Source organism: Marmota flaviventris, chromosome 2 (genome assembly GCF_047511675.1).
Source record: "Marmota flaviventris isolate mMarFla1 chromosome 2, mMarFla1.hap1, whole genome shotgun sequence".
Taxonomy (NCBI): domain Eukaryota; kingdom Metazoa; phylum Chordata; class Mammalia; order Rodentia; family Sciuridae; genus Marmota; species Marmota flaviventris.
This window is the reverse complement of record NC_092499.1, coordinates 136,113,852-136,134,885: the sequence shown is the minus strand read 5'-3', so window position 1 is coordinate 136,134,885 and position 21,034 is coordinate 136,113,852. Positions and strand designations below refer to the sequence as shown.

The following is a 21,034-nucleotide window of genomic DNA, read 5'->3' as shown; positions in this document are numbered from 1 at the left end:
CAGTCAGTTCTCTGGTCGAGCACTTGCGGTTCCGTGCTCCTGGAAGCTGACGACTAAGCTGGTGTCAGTAGGTGCTTTTCGCGTAGAGGTAGCAGGCTTGAAACTTTCAAAGCACTGTCTGATTTCACAGTCCGAAGGCTGTCGGTGATTCGGTGATAGAACACTTGTATCATGTTCAGGACCCTAGGTTCCAACCCCAGCGCCCCTCAACCCCCAAATCGAATTGACAGTCAGGTTGGAGAGAAAACAGCCTGATGCAATTAGAAAATGACCAAGCTCTGCAACAGCATGATGAGACCACCGCTGATGACCCTGGTCAGGAAGTCCATTCCTCCCCAATCTTGACTCTTGCTAACAAATTGTGGTTTTATTTCCTTGAATTCTACCTTCTGGCACTTTGATACGACCTGTTTTTCACATCTGCCTTCTGTCTCCTTTCTATATAAACATCCTTTGTTTTGACCTTTGTAATCTCCTAGTGCCCAACTGATCTCATGCTATTACTTCTCTCTCTTTTTTTTTTCTTTTGGTACTGGAGATAGAACCCAGGAATGCTTTATCATTGAACCACTAGTTATTTTTAGATAGGGTCTTCTTTAGTAGGTGAAGTTCTCACTAAGTTAGTGAGGCTGGCCTTGAACTTGCCATCTTCCTGCCTCAGCCTTCCAACTCGCTGGGATCATGAGCATGCCCCATGTAGGCAAGAGGACAACTTAGCAAGACCCTATCTTCAAATAAAAAGTAAAAATGTGGCCGGGCGAGGTGGCGCACATCTGTAATCCCAGCGGCTCAGGAGGGCAAGTGGATCGAGAGTTAAGCCAGCCTCAGCAAAAGCGAGGCCCCAAGCAACTCAAGGAGACCCTCTCTCTAAATAAAATACAAAATAGGGCTGGGGATGTGGCTCTGTTGTCGAGTGCCCCTGAGTTCAATACCCGTACCCACAAATAAATAAATAAAAATGTGAGAGGTGGTAAATGTAACTCAGTGATAGAGTGCCACTGGGTTCAGCCTCTAGTGAAAATTTATTTTTAAATAAATAAAGCCCAAAAGTATATTGGATCACGGCTCTGATTTAAAAAAAAAAATCAGATAATAACTTTGGGAGAGGTCATAGGGAAATTGTAACCCTCAGAAAGATCTGATGGGAATGTAGCAGGCATTTTGTAAAATAGCTGCCCTTCCTCAAAAGGTTGAATATAAAGTTAAGCATATTAATCAGCAATTCCACACCTATGTGTTTACTCAAGAGAATTGAAAAAAATTGTCCACAAAAAATTTGTACATAAGGGACTGGGGTTGTGGCTCAGTGGTAGAGCACTCACCTAGGCAAATGTGAGGCTCTAGGGTTGATCCTCAGCACGATATAAATAATAATAATAATACATAAAATAAAGGTGTTGTGCCCATCTACAACTAAAAAATAAAATATTTTTTAAAATTCATACACGAACCAGGGGTGGTGGTACAGGCCTGTAATCCCAGCAACTGGGAGGTTGAGACAGGAAGATTGCAAATTTAGGCCAGCTGAGAATTTTTTCAGTGGTAGAACTTCCCTGGGTTCAATCCTAGAGCCCAAACAAACAAAAAACTTGTACATGAATGTTTATAGCACTATTATAGCCAAAAATAAATAAGCTGGATATGGTGGCACATGTCTATAATCCTAGCAATTCAGAAGGCTGAGACAGGAGGATTGCAAGTTAGAGACCAGCCTTAGCAATTTAGCAAGAACCTGTTTTGAAAGAAAACAGAAAAAGGACAGAGGTGTAGTTCAGTGGTAAAGCACAGCTAGGTTCAATCCCTGGTACCCAAAATAAAAAATAACCCAAATGTTCATCAACTGATGAAGAGAAAAAGAATATGTAAGGGCTGGGATTGTGGCTCAGAGGTAGAGCGCTCACCTAGCATGTGTGAAGCCCTGGGTTCGATCCTCACCACCACATAAAAATAAAATAAAGAACTGTGTACACCTACAACTAAAAAATAATAAATATTTTTTAAAAAGAACATACAATATATGTACAATGGAATGATTTGACAATAAAAAGAAATACTACAAAATGGATGAACCTTAAAAAAAAACAAAAAACAGTATATCGGCCTGGGGCTGTAGCTCAGTGGCAGAGTGTTTGCCTAGCACGTGTGAGGCACTGAGTTTGTTCCTCAGCCACATAAAAATAAATAAAATAAAGGTATGCTGTTTATCTACAACTACAAAAAGAATTTTTTAAAAAAAACAGTATATTTAGTGTAAAAATCATATAATACATGGTCATAAAGGACCAAGTATTATATTATTCCATTTATGTTAAGTGTCCGGAATAGGCAAATCTATAGGGACAAAAACCTGGTTGCACAGGGCTAAGAGAGTTGAGGGTAATGGGTGAATGTTAATGGTTATGGAGTTTCTTTTTATATATATAAATATTTATTTTTTAGTTGTGGTTGGACACAATACCTTTATTTCACTTATTTATTTTTATGTGGTACTGAGGATTGAACCCAGGGTCTCGCACGTGCGAGGCAAGCGCTTTACCGCTGAGCCACAACCCCAGCCCATTATGGGGTTTCTTTGGAGGGTAATAGTGGTACAACTCTGTGAATATACTGAAAACCATTGAATTGCACATTTACTTATTTTGCAGACCTGGGTAGTGAACTCAAGTCTTTGTGCATTCCAGGTAAGTGTTCTACCACTGGCTACATCCCTGGCCCAAACTGCACATTTTAAATTAGTGAATTGTACAGCATGGGAATTATATCACAATGAAGCTACTGTGAGAAAGAAAGAAAAACAAAACACTGGTTCACTACTAAATTCCCAATGGTATGTATACACATAGCCTGGCACATACCAGGTACCAATGAATATTTGTCAAATTTAAAATTGTGTGTGTATATAATCTCCAACTGCTACCACTAGTCATGATGCTACCATACCTGTATGTACTAACTTGAAAAATAAATTATTTTTTAATATGCTAGGCAAGTGCTCTACCACTGAGCTACATCTCAGCTCCAAAACATGAGTTCTTGATTTCTCCAAATTAGGAAGGCCTGTGGAAGAAAATACATGTAGACTCTGAGGGCAGGACCCTTATCTTGTTCACCTCTGTACTCCAGCTTCCGTAACAGTGCCAGTCTTGTAGCACAAACTAAACATTTGTTAATAATTGTTGAATATAGATTATAATCTAAATTCTGGCTAGTAGAACCTTTGTTCTATGCTTGCTAATGTTGAATTCAATCTAAAGGTGATCTTTGGATGTGGTGGTACACATCTGTAATTCCAGGGGCTTGGGAGGCTGAGGCAGGAGGACCTCCAAGTTTGAGGCCTGCATCAGCAACTTAAGCTCTAAGCAACTTAATGAAATTCTGTCTCAAAATAAAAAGGGCTGGGAGTATTTCTCAGTGGTTAGGCATCCATGGGTTCAATCTCTGTTACAAAAGAGAGAGAGAGAGAGATTGCTCATGCTGGCATTGAATTTGTAGTCTACCTGCTTCAGCCTAACAAATAACCAAGATTACAGGGATGTACAGTACCTGGCTCCACTTCTTGTACTGTGAAGAGCTCTAAGAGAGGCACAAATTCCTGTAGAAAAGGTCAGTTTAGTTTGGGAGCTGAAGAAAGATCTTGGAGAAAACATTTGAGGCATGCATAAAATTCGCTTAACACATGGGTAAGGTTGGCAGATGAAAGAATACACTGAATGAGGGGAATTGCAGGAATAGAGGTCCAGAGGCAGGAAACTGGAAAATATATTTTAATAATTCAGTTTGAGCCGGGTGCAGTGGCACATGCCTATAATCTAGCAACTCTAGAAGCTGAGGCAAGAAGATTGAGAGTTCAAAGCCAGCCTCAGCAAAAGGGGCATTAAGCAACTCAGTGAGACCCTGTCTATAAATAAAATACAAAATAGGGCTGAGGATCTGGCTCAGTTGTCGAGTGCCCCTGAGTTCAATCCCCAGTGCCTAATAATAATAATAATAATAATAATAATAATTCAGTTTTATTTTCCAACCTTACCCATCCCATAAAGAACCAGATTAGTCTGGCCTGCAGGTGTTCTCTAGTTACTGAGGAGGCTTGAGCAAGCTTAAAATGTCACTTGTTAGAGTTATACAATTCCTGCTCACAGCCACATCTAAGTACTGCTCTAAAGCTAAAACATTATGCTCTCATAACCCACCTTCTGATAATTACTTTTTTCCCTCTATATATTTTAAATTATACAAAGACATGACTATATTTTCATTGTAAAAGGTTAAAACAAGATAAGCAGATGAGGTGTGGTGCTATACATATATAGTCTCAGCTACTTGGGAGGCTAAGGCAGGAGAATATGTCATAAATTCAAGGTTAGCCTGGGCAATTTAATGAGATTCTGTCTCAAATAGAATAAAAGGATTGGGATGTAGCTCAGTGGCCCTAGGTTAAATCCCAGTGTTTATAATTAATGTTTTGTGAATTGAAAATAAAGTGGCACATGCCTGTAATCCCAGCAATTCTGGAGGCTGAGGTAAGAGGATCACAAGTTTGAGGCCAGCCTCAGCAGTTTAGTGAGGCCCTAGGCAACTTAGTGAAACCCTGTCTTAAAATAAAAATAAAATAGCTGGGGTTGTGGCTCAGTGGTTAAGCACCCTGGGTTCAATCCTTGGTATGAAAGAAAGGAGGGAAGGAGGGAGGGAGAAGGGTGGGGGGGCGAAGGGGAAGGAAAGAAAGAAACAAACAAACAAATTTGAGACCAGCCTGGGTGTTAGAACTTGCCTCAAAATTTTAAAAAAGGGGGCTGAAGATGTAGCTCAATGATAGAGTGCTTGCTTAGCATGTGCTAGACCTTATATTCAATTCTCAGTACTGCTATTTCTGGTCTAGGGACCATGTGTTGGAAAGATGCTGATAGGCTGGGGTGGCACCATCTGTAATCCCAGCAACTCCGGAAGCTGAGGAAGGAGAATCACAAGTTAGAAGCCAGCCTCAGCATCTTAGTGAGGCCCTAAGCAATTTAGCAAGACCCTGTCTCATAATAAATCATAGAAAAGGCTGGGGATGTGGCTCAGTGGTTAAGTACCGCTAAGTTCAATCCCTAGTTCCAACAAAACAAAACAAAACAAAAAAAAGTATAACACAATGAAATTTCAAAATTGGTCCATAAACAATAACACACATATAAAATAATATGGTGATTTAGATTAGCTACATCCTATTAACTATTAGCTGAGAAATGCTGTGAATCAATACAACCTAAAATTTCAAAGCAAAATGGTTATTGAGAGTGTAACATGTTTTCTGAGAAAGTTTAAAATAATCTGTCATTTAAATTTTGTGAAATAACTGGTGAGTTAGCACATGCCTATAACCAACCTCAGCTCCTTATGGAGGCTCAGGCAAAAGAATCACAAGTAGAATGTTGGGGATTATACTTCAATAAAGTCAATTTTTTTATAAATTTTTTTTAAGTGTAGATGGACACAACACAATGCCTTTATTTGTATGTGGTGCTGAGGATCGAACCCGGGTCCCGCCTGTGCTAGGCGAGCACTCTACCGCTGAGTCACAATCCCAGCCCCCTGAGCCACAATCCCAGCCCCCAAAAGTCAATTTTTTAAAGTCACAGGTTTTTGCTAAAGTTTTTAGATTATTTAAAGACAGTTTTGTTCAATGGTTTAATCATTTAGAAAGGATCAATTAGATTATGCAAACTTAAGACAAAAAAAAAAAAAAAAAAAAAAAGGAAGACAGAAGATTGTACTTTTAAACTCAGGGGAAAAAAAAAGTTATATTACCGGAAATCCAGTGCAAATAAATACACAGGGTGAATCTGACTGTGTTGGGTCTGGGTTATCCATAAGTGTTGTTTCCTGATGAGCAGCTGAAAAAGAAGTGCTAATAGGAAACATACTAAACCTCTAAGAATCAAGTTTTTTAAAACTGGTGATCTATTTGCCCATGGTTCCCAGTACATTATATTATGAACTTTGGTCAAACAGTGGTCTAAATTGGGTATAGTGACACACACCTGTGGTTCTAGCTACTTGGGACGTTGAGGCCAGAATTTGAGGCCAGCCTGAGAGCACAGTAAATGTTGTCTCTAGAACAAAGAAAAGAGAAAAATAATAGTATAATAATGGCAAAAAGGCCACTGAAGCTTTAGTGTTATTAGAAAACAATTAAGTAGCCAATGTGATAATTAAAACAGGTTTTTCAAGGGGAAAAACACAAAATAATGCTTTCTAACATATAATAGTGATTTTTTTTCCCTAAATATTAGAGAAGTGGGCTGGGGTTGTGGCTCAGCGGTAGAGCATTTGCCTAGCATGTGCAAGGCCCTGGGTTCGATCCTCAGCACCACATAAAAATAAATAAAATAAAGGTATGTGTCCAACTACAACTAAATAAATAAATATTGAAATTTTCTTTCCTCCCTCCCTCCCTCTTTTCCTCCCTCCCTCCCTCCCTTCTTTCTTCCTTCGTTCCTTTCTTTCTTTCTTCAGTACTGGGGTTTGAACCCAGGGACACTTAACCATTAAGCCACATCTCTAGCCCTTTTTATTTTTTATTTTAAGTAAGGGTCTTACTAGGTTTCTTAGGGCCTAACTAACTTGCTGAGACAGGCTTTAAACTTGAGATCCTCCCGCCTCAGCCTCCTGAGCCATTGAGATTATAGCTGTGCACCACCATGCCCACCAAAATTGTACTTTTCATAGCCAAAACAGTGACTAGTCATATTCTTGCCAAGAAATTTCTAAAGTCAGTGACAATGTTAATGATCAATATGCTTCCTAAAGCTGCCTGTGATCCCAGTGACTTGGGAGCATGAGGCAGGAGGATTGCAAGTTCAAGGCCAAACTCAGCAACTTAAACTTTTAACAACTTAGCAAAAATATGTATCAAAACAAAAAATAAAAAGGACTGGGGACCTAGCTTAGTGGTAAAGTGCCCTGGGTTCAATCCCCAGTACTTAGAGCAGGGGAGTGGGGAAAATAAGCACGCGCGCGCACACACACACAAACACACACTTCATAGGAAAGCAAAATAATCTGGCAAAATTCCTTTGCCAAAAAGATACTGTTAAAAAAAAAGATACTGTTGGCATACCAGTGGCATAGAAAGTAGATGAGCACAGAGTCTGAGTTGTCTAAAACTGCTGGAGAAGTTATCCAACTTTGCAAGGCCTGAGAAACTCATCCCACCACTTCGCTCATTTTCATTGATCTTCTGAATTTGTTATCTGTTTCTACAAAGTAACAACTTAAAACTTAACAACTTAAAACAATATTATCTAACAATTTTAGTCAGTCAGAAATTTGGAGCTAGCATAGCTAGATGATCTTTCATAAAGGGGCTACAGTCTCATTTGAAGGTTTGCATGGGAGAGGATCTTCAAGGCTCTATTCATGTGGTTAGTATAAGGTCTCACTTCTTTGTGCTGTTGGATTGAAGCCTTATTTCATGGTTGAGTTTTGACCTGAGTTTCGGGCCATGTGGGCCTCTCTATAGGACAGCTCACAATATAACCGTTGGCTTCCACTAGAGAAAATGATATGAGAAGGGACTAGGGTGACCAACTTGTCCTGATTTGCCCTGAACTGTCCTAGTTTTTGCATTGAAAGTTTCACATCCCAGGAAACTTATCACTTCCAGGTAAAACAGGACTTTTGGTGACCCTATCAAGACAAAAATCTGTGGGCCTCGGCCTGCCATCCCAAACATGATAGCTCTGCTGGGCAGTATGTTCTCCCAGCAGCCCTGGGGTTGCCATCATCCCTGCCGGGACTTCCTGGCCAGACCTTGTTTCTTCAGGCAGTGCCTGGCTCACCGAGAACTTGCAGCAGCACCTTGATGGGCGAGTTGGAGTCGTCATTTGTGGTTAGCTTGCTTCTAGTGTGAGTCAGGATTATGTCAGTGGCACCAATCAGGAAGAAATTTAAACTGATGTTGATCAGTGTATCCAGAAGTTTCTGGATATTGCAAGACAGACAAAATGTTTTTTTTTTTCTTTAATTTTTTTTTTTTTTAGGTGTAGATGGACACAACACAGTGCATTTATTTATTTATTTATTTTATGTGGTGCTGAGGATCGAACCCGGGTCCCTCCTGTGCTAGGCGAGCACTCTACCGCTGAGCCACAATCTCAGCATAGTTATCATAAAAGACCTAAAACCAAACTATTTACCCACCCCCATTCTCAGAGTATTAATTTCCCTGCTCAGATCATAACACACTAACAACTGGAAAAAAGAAAATAGAAAAAAACTATATAAAGTCATACAAGAAAGAATCTGTGTCATCAAACTCATAGTCTAAACCTTGCTACAAACAAAAACAAAACAAAAACCTCACTTCATTTGCCAAGCTATTCGCATTTCATAAAGTACTCAAGTAATTAACAGCTTATAAAAATTGGGAGAAATTGTTAGGTGGAAACAAAATTAACACCAACTCGTCTTTATCTGCCAAATAGGTCTTCTAAAATACCCCTACACACAGAAAGAGTTTTGTCAACACTGTCTACAGGGGGCTGGCTACCTTGTAGGCCAGACTCCTCTCAGGTCTACTTCAGAGGCACAGGGTTATTGGCAGACGCCTGCTCCAGGTAGGCCAAGGAGCCCTAGGGACTTGGCTGGCTTTTTGTGTTGCTCTTCGATGTCCTCCAGCACGTGCCGGCAATGCCTTTCAAGTGCTTCAGCACCAGGTATGTTTCTGCTGCAATTCATTCCTTAGTTCCCCGACGTCCTCTTTGATAACTTGCTCTCTCTTCGATAACTTGACCCTGCCTCCCTAGTGTGACAGCTGGGACATAAATGAAGTATAAGGGGGTCAAACTTGGCCTGATTATTTTTCTTTTGAGTTTTGTTTTGTTTGCTTGTGTTTTTTGCTTTACTTTTTAGAGAAAAGGCAGTTTACGTGAAGGAAGATTCTTGCTTATGGATTTGATTCCCAGGGACTAGGGCCTTGAGGTGGAGGGTGACCTTCAGAGTGATCTTCAACTACTTCACCTTCTTGGAGAGTATGTGGATCCTCTGTGGGGAAGGTATTTTGTCCTGTTGTTGGTGGAGGTTTTCTTTTCTGTTTTATGTATCTCTTCGATTATATCCCTTCAGCCAGCACACATACTCCACTGTCTTCTGAATAGTCAGTAGGTCTGTGGCTGTGTCTTGGTGTGTTTTGTCCTCTCCAGCCCTGAAGATTCCTCCCCATGTGCCTTGATATCCACTCATGTTCCTTGTCTGACCTGGATGCCTCCTGGCCCACAAAGCCTCCACTCCATTCCAGGGCACAGGAATTTTTATTCCTTCTACTGTCAGGGCTAGGTTCTCCCTTGTCGGCTAGTGAATGGTATCTGTTTCTATACCTCTTGCTGCAGTGTATACCTATGAACATATATTGATAAGATACTTTGTACTCACTGTGTATATACTTTTTACTCTTTTTGTTTGTGTGCTGTGAGGATGATATTTGGCCTGTGGAGCAATGACCTGTTATGACCAGCCTGAGACCAGCAGATCCCCTCTGTTGGACTGTATAGGTTATTTTTCAAGTGCTCCCCACTGAGCCACAACCCCAGCCCCAGCTTTAGGTTTCTTGATTTAAAACCTAAATAAACTAAGTTTGAGACAGTCTTTCAATGATAAAGTTGTTTTTGGTGAAAAGACTGGAAACTTGGTGCTTAGTGAAAATGTTTGAATTTATTTATATACAACTTATTGTCATTTCTTTTTTAATTCAGAAGTTATCTGTCAAATAAATAACAAATTTTCAATTAAAAAAAAAGACAAAAGTTACAGCCTTTAATTGTGAGCCGGGAATAGTGGCACCTGCCCTAATCACAGCTACTTGGGACGCTGAAGCAGGAAGATTGATTGATTGAGCCCAAGAGTTCAAGGCCAGCCTGGGCAACATAGTGACACTCCTATCTGGGTAAGAAAAAAAAAAAAAAAACTAATTGTGGAGGTAACATATCATTATTTCTTTCATATTCTTTTCACTAGAATCGTCCAGGACAGATTCAAAAAAAGAGGAAGGACTAAATTCCTCCTCCTCCTCCTCCTCCTTCCCCACTTTCTTCTTTTTAAATCAGGGATTGAACCCAGGGATACTTATCCATTCAGCCACATCCCAGCGCTTTCTATTTTTTTTTTTTTTTTTAATTTTGAGACAGGGTCTTTGCTTAGGGTCTCACTAAGTTTTTGAGGCTGGCTTTGAACTTTCCTTTTTTTTTTTTTTTTTTTTAAAGTGAAGGACTTGTCCATTGTTTGTTTGTTTAATATTTATTTTTTAGTTTTTGGCCGACACAACATCTTTGTATGTGGTGCTGAGGATTGAACCCGGGCCGCACGCATGCCAGGCGAGCGCGCTACCGCTTGAGCCACATCCCCAGCCCCTGGCTTTGAACTTTCGATCCTCCTGCCTCAGCCTTCTGAACTGCTGGGATTATAGACCTGTGCTACTGTGTCCAATTACATTCCATCTTTTGAAGGGATGAATATTAAAGAATTTGTAGACATTTTTTAAATACCACATCTGGGGCCCAGCTTTTCCCCCAGGGGAAAAGAAATAATTAAATACAAACTGTTTCGATTTCCTACCTTACTTCCTACTCACTTTATCTGCTTCAGTAAACTCCCTGTCAGTCAGACAGGATGGCACACACCTGTAGTTTCATATACTTGGGAGACCAAGGCAGAAAGATGGCAAGTTGGAGGTCACCCTGGATAATTTAGCCAGACATTAACTCTAAATAAAAAAGGACTAGAGATGTAGCTCAGTGGTAGTGCCCTTGCCTAATATGTGTAAAGTTCTGGATTCAATCCTGGTCTTGAAACAAAACAAAATACCTCCTTGCCTCCTTTTATTCCTAGATCAGTGAAAGAGACATCTTTCCTCCTGTCTAAACCAAGTCACCTACCTAAGCTTATCCATTCTACTTCCTTGGAACCTGTTTCCATTAAAAATGTCTTTTCTCTCTCACTTTGTCTTCCTTAACTTCTCTTTTTCTAATACATGATCATATTCAAATATTTTTTATAATATATATATATATATATTATATATATATATATGTGTATATATATATATATAATATATATATATATGTTGTAGATGGACATAATACCTTTATTTTATTTATTTATTTTTTTATGTGGTGCTGAGGATCAAACCCAGTGCCTTATGCATGCTAGGCAAGCGCTCTACCACTGAGCTATGACCCCAGCCCATATTCAAATATTTCTTACAAAGATTTATTCTGGATAAATTATGGAGGCATAATTTACAAACAATAAAATGCACAAGTGATAAATATATGACCCAATGAATCTCAACATTTAACCATAATCTACATCCTCTGTTTTTAACATGGGGTCTTGTTATGTTGCCTAGGTAGGACTCTAATTTATGGGCTCAAGTGATCCTCCCATCTCATGCATTCTTCTTTAATTTACTGAAATTTGGCTTTTGTCCCCATTCTACTGCTGAATTCGGCCTCCTACTTCTCTGGCTGATCATGCTCAGCCTCCATCATGGACTTTTCAGCTTGCTCCTTAAATGAAGGAATCTTGCAGTATCTTCTCACCTAACCCACTGTCTCTAGGTGATCTTATCTGTTCTCATGGCTTCAACTACTTCCTCTGTAATCAACTCTCAAATACCTATGCCCCTACTTGGGCACAGTGACACACACCTGTAATCTCATTGACTCAGGAGCCTGAGGCAGGAAAATTGCAAGCTCCAAAGCTAGAATGGGCAATTTAGTGATATTGTATCTCAAAATAAAAAATTTAAAAGGGCTAGGGCCAGGAACAGTGGTGCATGCCTGTAATCCCAATGATTTGGGAGACTGAGGCAGAAGGATTGCAAGTTTGAGACCAAACTCAGCAACTTAGAAAGGTTCTAAGCAATTTAGGGAAACCCTGCATCAAAATAAAACATAAAAAAGTCTGGAGATGTGGCTCAGTGATTAAGCACCACTGGGTTCAATCCCCAGTACCAAAAATAAAAAAATAAATAGTGCTGGGGATGTAGCTCAGTGGTTAATCACCCCTAGATTCAATTCTTCGTACAAAAAAAAAAAAAAAATCATGGGCTGGGTTGTTGCTCAATGGTAGAATGTTCCCCAGGTATGGCCTGTGTTCAATCCTCAGCACCACATAAAAATAAATAAATAAAATAAAGGTACTGTGTCCACCTACAACCTAAAATATTTTTTTAAAAAATCAACTATGGACGGGCTGGGGATGTGGCTCAAGCGGTAGCGCGCTCGCCTGGTATGCGTGCTGCCCGGGTTCGATACTCAGCACCACATACCAACAAAGATGTTGTGTCCACTGAGAACTAAAAATAAATAAATATTTAAAAAAAAAAAAAAATCAACTATGGAGCTGAGGTTGTGGCTCAGTGGTAGCGCGCTTCCCTAGCATGTATGACACACTAGGTTTGATTCTCAGCACCATATACAAATAAATAAAATAAAGGTCCATCAAAAACTAAAAAATATTAAAATAAAATAAAATAAAAAGTCAACTAGGCCCTGGGTATCAGACATAAACATTGTTTTTTCCAAATCTTCATGAATGCCACCATCCAATCACAAATATAAGAAGTCTGATTGTCATTTTTGATTCTTCCCCCTCCCTCACTTCTAGCAGGATGCAGTGGTATACACCCATAATCCCAGTGAGTCAGGAGATTGAGGCAGGAGGATTACAAGTTTGAGGCCAGCCTTGGCAACCTAACCAGGACCCTCAACAACTTAATGAGACCCTGTGTCAAAATGAAAAAAAAAAAAAAATTAAAGGGACTGAGGATGTAGCTCAGTGAGAGCACCTCGGGTTCAATTCCCAGTACCAAAAAAACAAAACACAACAAAAAACCTCTCTCCTTGGGGCTGGGATGTGGCTCAAGCGGTAGCGCGCTTGCCTGGCATGCGTGCAGCCCGGGTTCGATCCTCAGCACCACATACAAACAGGGATGTTGTGTCCGCCAAATACTAGAAGATAGATGTTAAAAAATTCTCTCACTCTCTCTTTAAAAAAAAAAAAAACTCTCTCCCAAATTGTCCTGAAGTCCAATTAATCCATTTTCTTTCTTTGTTTTTTTTCCTTTTCTAGTACTAGGGATTGAACCCAGGCCCTTGCACATTCTAAATAAATGCTGCTACTAAGCTATACCACCAGCCCTTTTTGCCCCTTTTTGTTTTCAAATTTTATTTTGAGACAGGGCTTCACTAAATTGATGAGGCTGACCTTGTGCGATCCTCCTGCCTCAGTCTCCCAAATTGCTGGGATTACAGGTGTGCACCACCATGCCTGTCTAGTCTACTTTCTTACTTTTGGGTACCAGGTATTGAGCCCAGAGGTGCTTAATCATTGAGCCACATCCCCAGATCTTTTATTATTATTATTTTTATTTTGAGACAGGATCTTGATAAATTGCTTAGGGCATTGCTAAATTACTGAGGCTGGCTTTGAACTTTTAATCTTCCTGCCTCAACCTTCTGGGATTACAGTCATGCATCACCACTCTCAACATGGCTAGTCTTCTTTCTTTCTTTCTTTTTTTATATTTTGTTTATTTTAGTTGTAGTTGGACACAATACCTTTATTTTATTTTTATGTGATGCTGAGGATCGAACCCAGGGCCTCGCACATGCTAGGTGAGCGCTCTACCGCTGAGCCACAACCCCAGCCCTAGTCTACTTTCTTAATGTCCACTTTCTTTATCCCCATTGTCTCTGCATTGGTTCTTGCTACTGACACCACAGTCAACTCTTAATAGGTCTACTGGCCTGTAGTCTTGCTCCCACATCTTGCCTCACTCCAATCTATTCTCTACCCTGCAGCTGGAATGATATATCCAAAGCATAAATTTGTTTTTTTTTTCCTTAAAAAAATGGGTATTTCAAGCTGTTTTGAAATTTTTCCTTTCTTTCTTTCTTTTTTTTTTTTTTTTTGTGTGTGTGATATTGGGAATTGAACCCAGGACCTCATGCATGCTAGGAAAGCACTCTACCACTGAGCTATACCTCCAGCCCAGTTATGGACCACCCCCCTCCCTTTTTTTTGGGGGGGGACTGGGGATTGAACCCAAGGGTGCTTTACAACTAAGCTATATCTCTATCCTTTAATTTTTTAATTTTATTTATTTTTAAATATTTGTTTATTTATACATGGGCACAATATCTTTATTTTATTTATTTATTTTTATGTGGTGCTGAGGATCGAACCCAGGGTCTCACACATGTGAGGTGAGCACTCTACCGCTGAGCCACAACCCCAGCCCCTATTTTTTTAATTTTATTTTGAGGCAGCTTCTCATTAAGTTGATTAGGGCCTTGCCAAATTGCTGAGGCAGCCCTTAAAATTGCAATCCTCCTGCCTCAGCCTTCTGAATTGCTATTATTATAATTGTGCACCACTACATCTGACTTATATTCTGTGGGATTGGCGCCAATTCCACCAAGCGGCCAGCGCAATGGTTTCATTAATGAGGTTCTTGGCATAAAAGTTAGCTAGAAGAGATCGAAATAAAACACACAGACTCAGTTACCTTATTTCTATTGCCAGGTCCGAGACGGCTCCCCTCTATATTCCTTAACTCAAAATCTTTCAGTGGATTCCCATGACTTTCAGGGAAAGGTCAATTTCCTTAGCATGCTATAAAAGGCACTTTACAGCTGGTCCCTGCCTACCTCTCTGACCAGGTCTCCTCTCCCGCTTCAGAGTTTGGAATTTCCTGAATGATGCATGCTCTCACTCTTGTGTAAACTGCTTCCCCTGCCTGAAGCCCTCTCCAGCCCCATCCCACCACAACATTTACTATTGCTCCTTCCTTTGAGTCCAGCTCATGCATCACTTCCTCTGGAATGCCTTCAATGCACTTTTCCTCCCAGCAAATTCACCAGACCCTGAATTTCCTGGGGGCATGCGCCTTGTTACTTATCTTTTTACCATCAGCATTTTGCTTGAATAAACACTCAAAGACATTGATGAGGCCCCCCATGGTGGAGCTTGCTACTCCAGCAACTCAGGAGCCTGAGGCAAGACAATCACAAGTTCAAGGCCAGCCTGGGCAACTTAGTGAAGCCCTGTCTCAAAATTAAAAATATAAAGGGTTGGGGAGGTAGGTCCATGGTAGAGTGTCCCCAGGTTTGATCCCAGCACTGTTAAAAAAAAAAAAAAAGAGCAGTTTGTTAGAAAGAGTGCTGGTTATAGGAGATGGTTGATATCCAGGTTGCCGTTAAGAGTTTTGTTGTGGTGGTGGTACTAGGGTTGAACCCAGGAACACTTTACCACTGAGCTATATTTCCAGGCCTTTTTTTTTTTTTTTTAATAGTGCTGGGGATCAAACCTGGGGACACTTTTTAATTTCTATTTTAAGACAGGGTTTTGCTAAATTACCCAGGCTGGCCTCAAACTTGTACTCCTCCTGCCTTGGCCTCCTGAGTTGGGATTATAGGCATGTGCCACCACACCCAGCAAGGTTAATAGTTTTGTGAAGACAGACTGAAAAAGAAATAATTGGGATTGTAAGAAAGCATTAGTAAGGAGCAGAACTAGGAGAAAGTAAGAGGGATCTGGAAAGGCTTAATGAGATTTCCTGCAGTTGTACAACAGATACAAGTGTGTCTTATGAAAATAATTCAGATATTTAGGACAGGTGATCCCGACTAGAAAAAGATGTAAAGCCTAAGGAATTAAATTTTCCAAATGTCGGACTCTGACATGCTATCTTCTCTGCTGACTGAGATGCCAATCTTCCTAACACATAAGTCTTTTGGACCTCATCAATCACAATGGCATGTCTGGTATTTTCTTTCAAAGATAGCCTGCTGCCTGTCTAAAGGTTAAGTCTGACTCACTTGACTTTGAACTACAGATCATCTTGGGCCAATCAGTTAACTCTATTTTATCCTCAGTTTTCTGGTGTGTAAATTGGGAATAACAAAGAATTCACATAATTTGTGGATGAAACAAAATAGTACATGTAAGTATGTCTAATAGCAAAAGAAAATAGACTCGACAAAAAAACTCTAATTTACAATAACTGTAGCTAGGCTTGGTGACATATGCCTGTAATTCCAGTAGCTCAGGAGGCTGAGGCAGGAGGATCATGAGTTCAAAGCCAGCTTCAGCAAAAGGGAGGCTCTAAGCAACTCAGTGAGACCCTGTCTCTAATAACATACAAAATAGGGCTGGGGATGTGATTTGGTGGTTGAGTTCAATCTCTGGTATCCACCCCGCCCCCCGCCCCAAATAACTGTAATCCTAGGAGTTGGGATTTAAGATCATGTGTTCAGTGTGCCTGAGGCCCTGGGTTCAATTGCCAATACAAGAATAAATAAGCTGGGATGTAGCTCAATGGTAGACCTCTTGCCAAACACATGTAAGGCCCTGGGTTCAATTCCGAGCACAGAAAGGAAGGAAGCAAAGAAAGAAAGAAAATATTATATCACTGGCTGCTGCTTGACCTTTTAAATGAAGGAAGTGGTGGGTAAAAGGGGAAAGTTTCCCTATAACCATCCCAAGAAAGGAAGTGGCCCAGGCATATCACAGTAAGCTGATACATAGACCACACGGGAGACGTGGCTCTTCCTGAAACAATCTGAGTTTACTGGGAGGGTCCATCCATTTCATCTCCTGGAGGTCAGGCCAGGGGCTGCCAAGATGCATCTTTCTGCTTACTGACTCAGGTTAATGGAATCAGATACTATGATATAAAAAGATGCAGCACCTCTGTACAGTATGGGGTGTTGGAGAAAAAGTTTAGTCTCCCAAATCAAAGGAACCTTCTGTGAAGAGAGATTACTAAAGTCACTCAAGTCTCCCTGGAAAGCTCTCTTTAAAAAGAAGTCCCAAACAGCTGCAAGAGCAGCTGAGAGAAGGAAGCACCAGGCTTCTGGATTGATATGTGTATATATGTGATGATGGAGAGAGAAAGTGAGGGGGACACATTGACACCACAGTTTCCTGTTTGGTAATACTGCTTTGGCTAAAAGAAGAAAGGGGCTTTGGTTTTATAAGGTCTTAGAAGAGAGTCTTGTGAATGTGGAATGCCCGCAGGTAGAGGGCCAAGAGTGGGAACCACATCACCCATCACTTCAGCCTCTCTTCTCCAACTGGGGATTAATTAACTAACTTATTTTTTGGTACTGGGGATTTAACCCAGGGAGGAATTACCATAGAACTACATCCCCAGTTCTTTTATTTTTTCTTGCTTTGAAACTAGGTCTTGCTAAGTTACACGGGCTGGCCTCGAACTTGTACTCCTCATGCCTCAGCTTCTGGAGTCACTTGGATAACAGGCATGTGCCACCTTGCATAGCTGTAATGTTCTGTTGTTGTTTTCTCTTTTCCAGGGATTGAACCCAGGGGGCTTAACCACTGAGCAATATCCCCAGCTCCTTTGCAAAAATATTTTATTTAGAGACAGGTTTTCACTAAGTGGCTGGGGCCTTGCTAAGTTGCTTGGGGCCTTGCTAAGTAGCTGAGGCTAGCTTTGAATTTGTAATCCTCCTGTCTCAGCCTCTTGAGCTGCTGGCATTACATGTGTGTGCTACTGCATCCGGCTGTAATGTTCTTTTAATGCAACCACATTCAAAGATTAGTAATCACTTATATATGGATTTAGTAATAAAAATTATTTACCTAATAATTGTGTTCATGCTGAAACTTTGGCATTTGACCCCTGCCTCCTTTATCCTTCATTGGCGTTATCTCTAATGTTTCTTGCCAACTCTTTACCCTATACTCCAGACGTATCCAATCATCTACAGGCCCTGGAAAGGCATAGGTGTTAATGAAGTGAACTCTGGAGTCAAGCTGCTCTAAATCTTACAAATGTGTGATTCTATACAAGTTATTTTATATACCTGTATCTCAGTGTCTTCATCTGTAAGCAGTGATTATAATGTCTAGGTTCCTCCTCCTCTTTCTCCTCTTTGGTCTTTGCAATACTGGGGATTAAACTAAGGGCCTTGCATGTGCTAGGCAGGAACTCTACCATTGAGCTACATCCCCAGTTCTTTTAAAATATTACTTTATTTTGATACAGTCTCACTAAGTTGCCCAGGCTGGCCTCAAACTTGGGATCCTCCTGCCTCAGCCTCTGAAGCAATCTGGAATTATAGGCATGCTCAGCTCCATTCTTATATTTTATATGCATTTTTGTATGTATTTTATGATATGAAACTTTAATCATGTTCAATTTTCTGAATCCAAAATAAAGGTTTAAGGCCTGATATAATCTGAAAAGAGAATAATTGCTATATCAGAGATTCATGCTTTTCTAAAGAAAAATTTGTTAATACATTTAACTCTGCAACTGGTGAACTTGAACTGAACTGGTGAAGGAATATTTTTGGGATGGAGTACTTCCTGTATTGGGCCTGTCTATTCCAGATTTGTCAACATCCTGCCTCCCAACTCCCACCATTAACTAGACTGCCCAGAGAATAATGTACAATACCAACCTCACCATTCACCCTGTAGGTCCCAACCACATTGAACTCTTTTCAGTTCCCCCTAAGCCATCTTGGTCTTTCCTTTCTCCTTTTCTTACATATATATATATATATATATATATATATATATATATATATATATATATATAATATATATATACACACACACACACACACACATACATTTAGATATATAATATACATACATATATATACATACACACACACACACACACACACACACATACACACACACACATACTGGGGATTGAATCCATCCAGGGGGACTCTACCACTGAGCTACATTCCTAGATCTTTTTATTTTTTTTTTAATTTTGAGACAGGGTCTTGATAAATTGCTGAGGCTGGACTAGAACTGGCCATCCTCCTGCTTTAGCCTCCAAAGTTGCTGGGATTATAGGCATGTACCACCATGCTCGGCTTCTGGGCCTTTCTTTCTTTTTAAAATTAAATTTCACAAATAGAATATTCAGAAACAGTAGAAAATATAGATTTTAAGCAACTTAAATTTGAGTTCCAATTCTGGCTACACAGTCTTGAGCAGATCAACTTTAGATTTCTTTTAAAAATATATATATATCTGTGTGTGTATATATATATTATATATTTTTTCTTTTTCCATGTTTTTTTATTGGTGCATTATAGTTGTCATAATGGTAAGTTCAGTCTTTCTTAAAGCCGCTATTTCTGGCATTCTCCAGCCCTCCCTTCTCCCTTTTCTTAGGCATCTTTTACTCAATCTTCAGGTTCCAATTTAGACATCATTCCCTCCACCCACCCCCAAGCCATCTCTCATCTACCAAAATGGATTAAATTATTCTTCTAGGTAGCCACTTCGCTCCTCATCTTCCCTCTATCAATATTTATCCCATTTTATTGAAAGTATTTGTGTTTTTTTCTGCTAAATAGTAGACTTGTAAACCAGGCAGTATGTCTGTACAGCTATCTCTAGGCAGAATCTCTGACCCATAGTTGATGTTTATTAACTATTAAGAGAAAATATGGGGCCGGGAATGGTGGCTCAGGCCTGTAATCCCAGTGGCTCAGGAGGCTGTGACAGGAGGATTTCAAGTTTAAAGCCAGCTTCAACAGTGGTGAGGCACTAAGCAATTCAGTGAGAACTTTTCTGTAAATAAAATACTAAATATGGCTCATGATGTGGGTCAATGGTTGAGTGCCCCTGAGTTCAATCTCTGGTAAAAGAAAGAAGAAAGAAGAGAGAGAGAGAGAGAGAGAGAGAGAGAGAGAGAGAGGGGGGGGGGAGGGAGAGAGAGAGAAGGAAGGAAAGAAAGAAAGGAGGAAAGGAAGGAGGGAGGAAAGGAGGGAGGGAGGGAGGGAGGGAGGGGAAAGGAAAGGAAAGGAAAGAAAGGAAAGGGAAGGAAAGGAAAAGACAAGAAAATGAAAATGTGGGGTTAGGGGCTGGGGAATGTTGCCCCATAGTAGAGCACTTGGCTACCATATGCACAGCCCTAGGTTCCATCCCCAGTACTGCAGAAAGGGATGGGGAGGAAAGGACAAAAAAAAATGACTAGAAGGAATAAATGTTTAGCAGCAGTCTGTATCACATTCCCCAGGAAGATGGCAGTGGGTGTAGCTGAGTGCTAAAGCAGTTGCCTTGAATTTACAATCTTTCCTGCCTCAGCCTCCTTTTTCTCTTCCCAGAAAAGTCTATGTACCCGTGGACTAGAGTTGTGGCTTAGTGGTAGAGTGCTTGCCTGGCATGTGTGGGGCACTGGGTTCCATTCTCAGCACTGCATATAAATAAATGAATGAAACAAAGATCCATTAACAATCTAAAAATATATATCAAAAAAATTTTAAAAGAGTCTGTATACCCAGAAGTTTTAAAAACAGAAAAACAAAACAAAACAAAACAAAAAGCCATCTCTCAGGGATAGAAAGAAAATTGACCAAGAGGGCTTTCTGTAACATTTAAAGTTTCAAACTAAAGCTGAGCTGGGTGTACACCTATAATCCAAGTGACCCAGGAGGCTGAGGCAGGAAAGATTGTAAATTCAAGATCAGCCTCAGCAAGATCCTATCTGAAAACAAAAGCTAAAAGGGCTCAGTGGTAAAGCACCTTGGATTCAATCCCCAGTGGCTTGAAAATTAAAATAAATGAATAAGTAAAAATTCAAACTAGAGACTCTTAGTATGAGAATGTTTTCCCACTTTCTTAAAAAAATCAGTCATACCAAAATCAGTCCTACCCAATTCAACCTGTTGAAAGGAAGATGGCAGTGAGTGTAGCTGAGTGCTAAAGCAGTTGCCTTGAATGTTCAAGGCCCTGCTTTTGATCCCCAGCTACTAGGGCTGCTGTGGCAGGAGGATCACTTGAGCCCAGGAATTCAGGGCTAGTTTGGGCAATATAGCAAGACACTATCAAAAAAAAAAAAAAAGAAAAGAAAAGAAAAGAAAGAAAAGAAAAGAAAGAAAAAACTAATTTGTTTTTCCTGGAAAAAGCTTTATTTTCATTTGGTCCAAGGCTTGGGAAGGGCTCCACAGTGATTAAAAATCTGCCTAGGTGTTGCCTCACTCATCTTGAGGTTTCT

General features: G+C 40.2%; 1 protein-coding gene across 1 annotated transcript in view; it reads right to left on the bottom strand.

Moving 5' to 3' along the window:
- The window catches only part of Znf774 (zinc finger protein 774), a 596,184-nt gene that overhangs the window by 158,018 nt on the left and 417,132 nt on the right, over window positions 1-21,034 (bottom strand).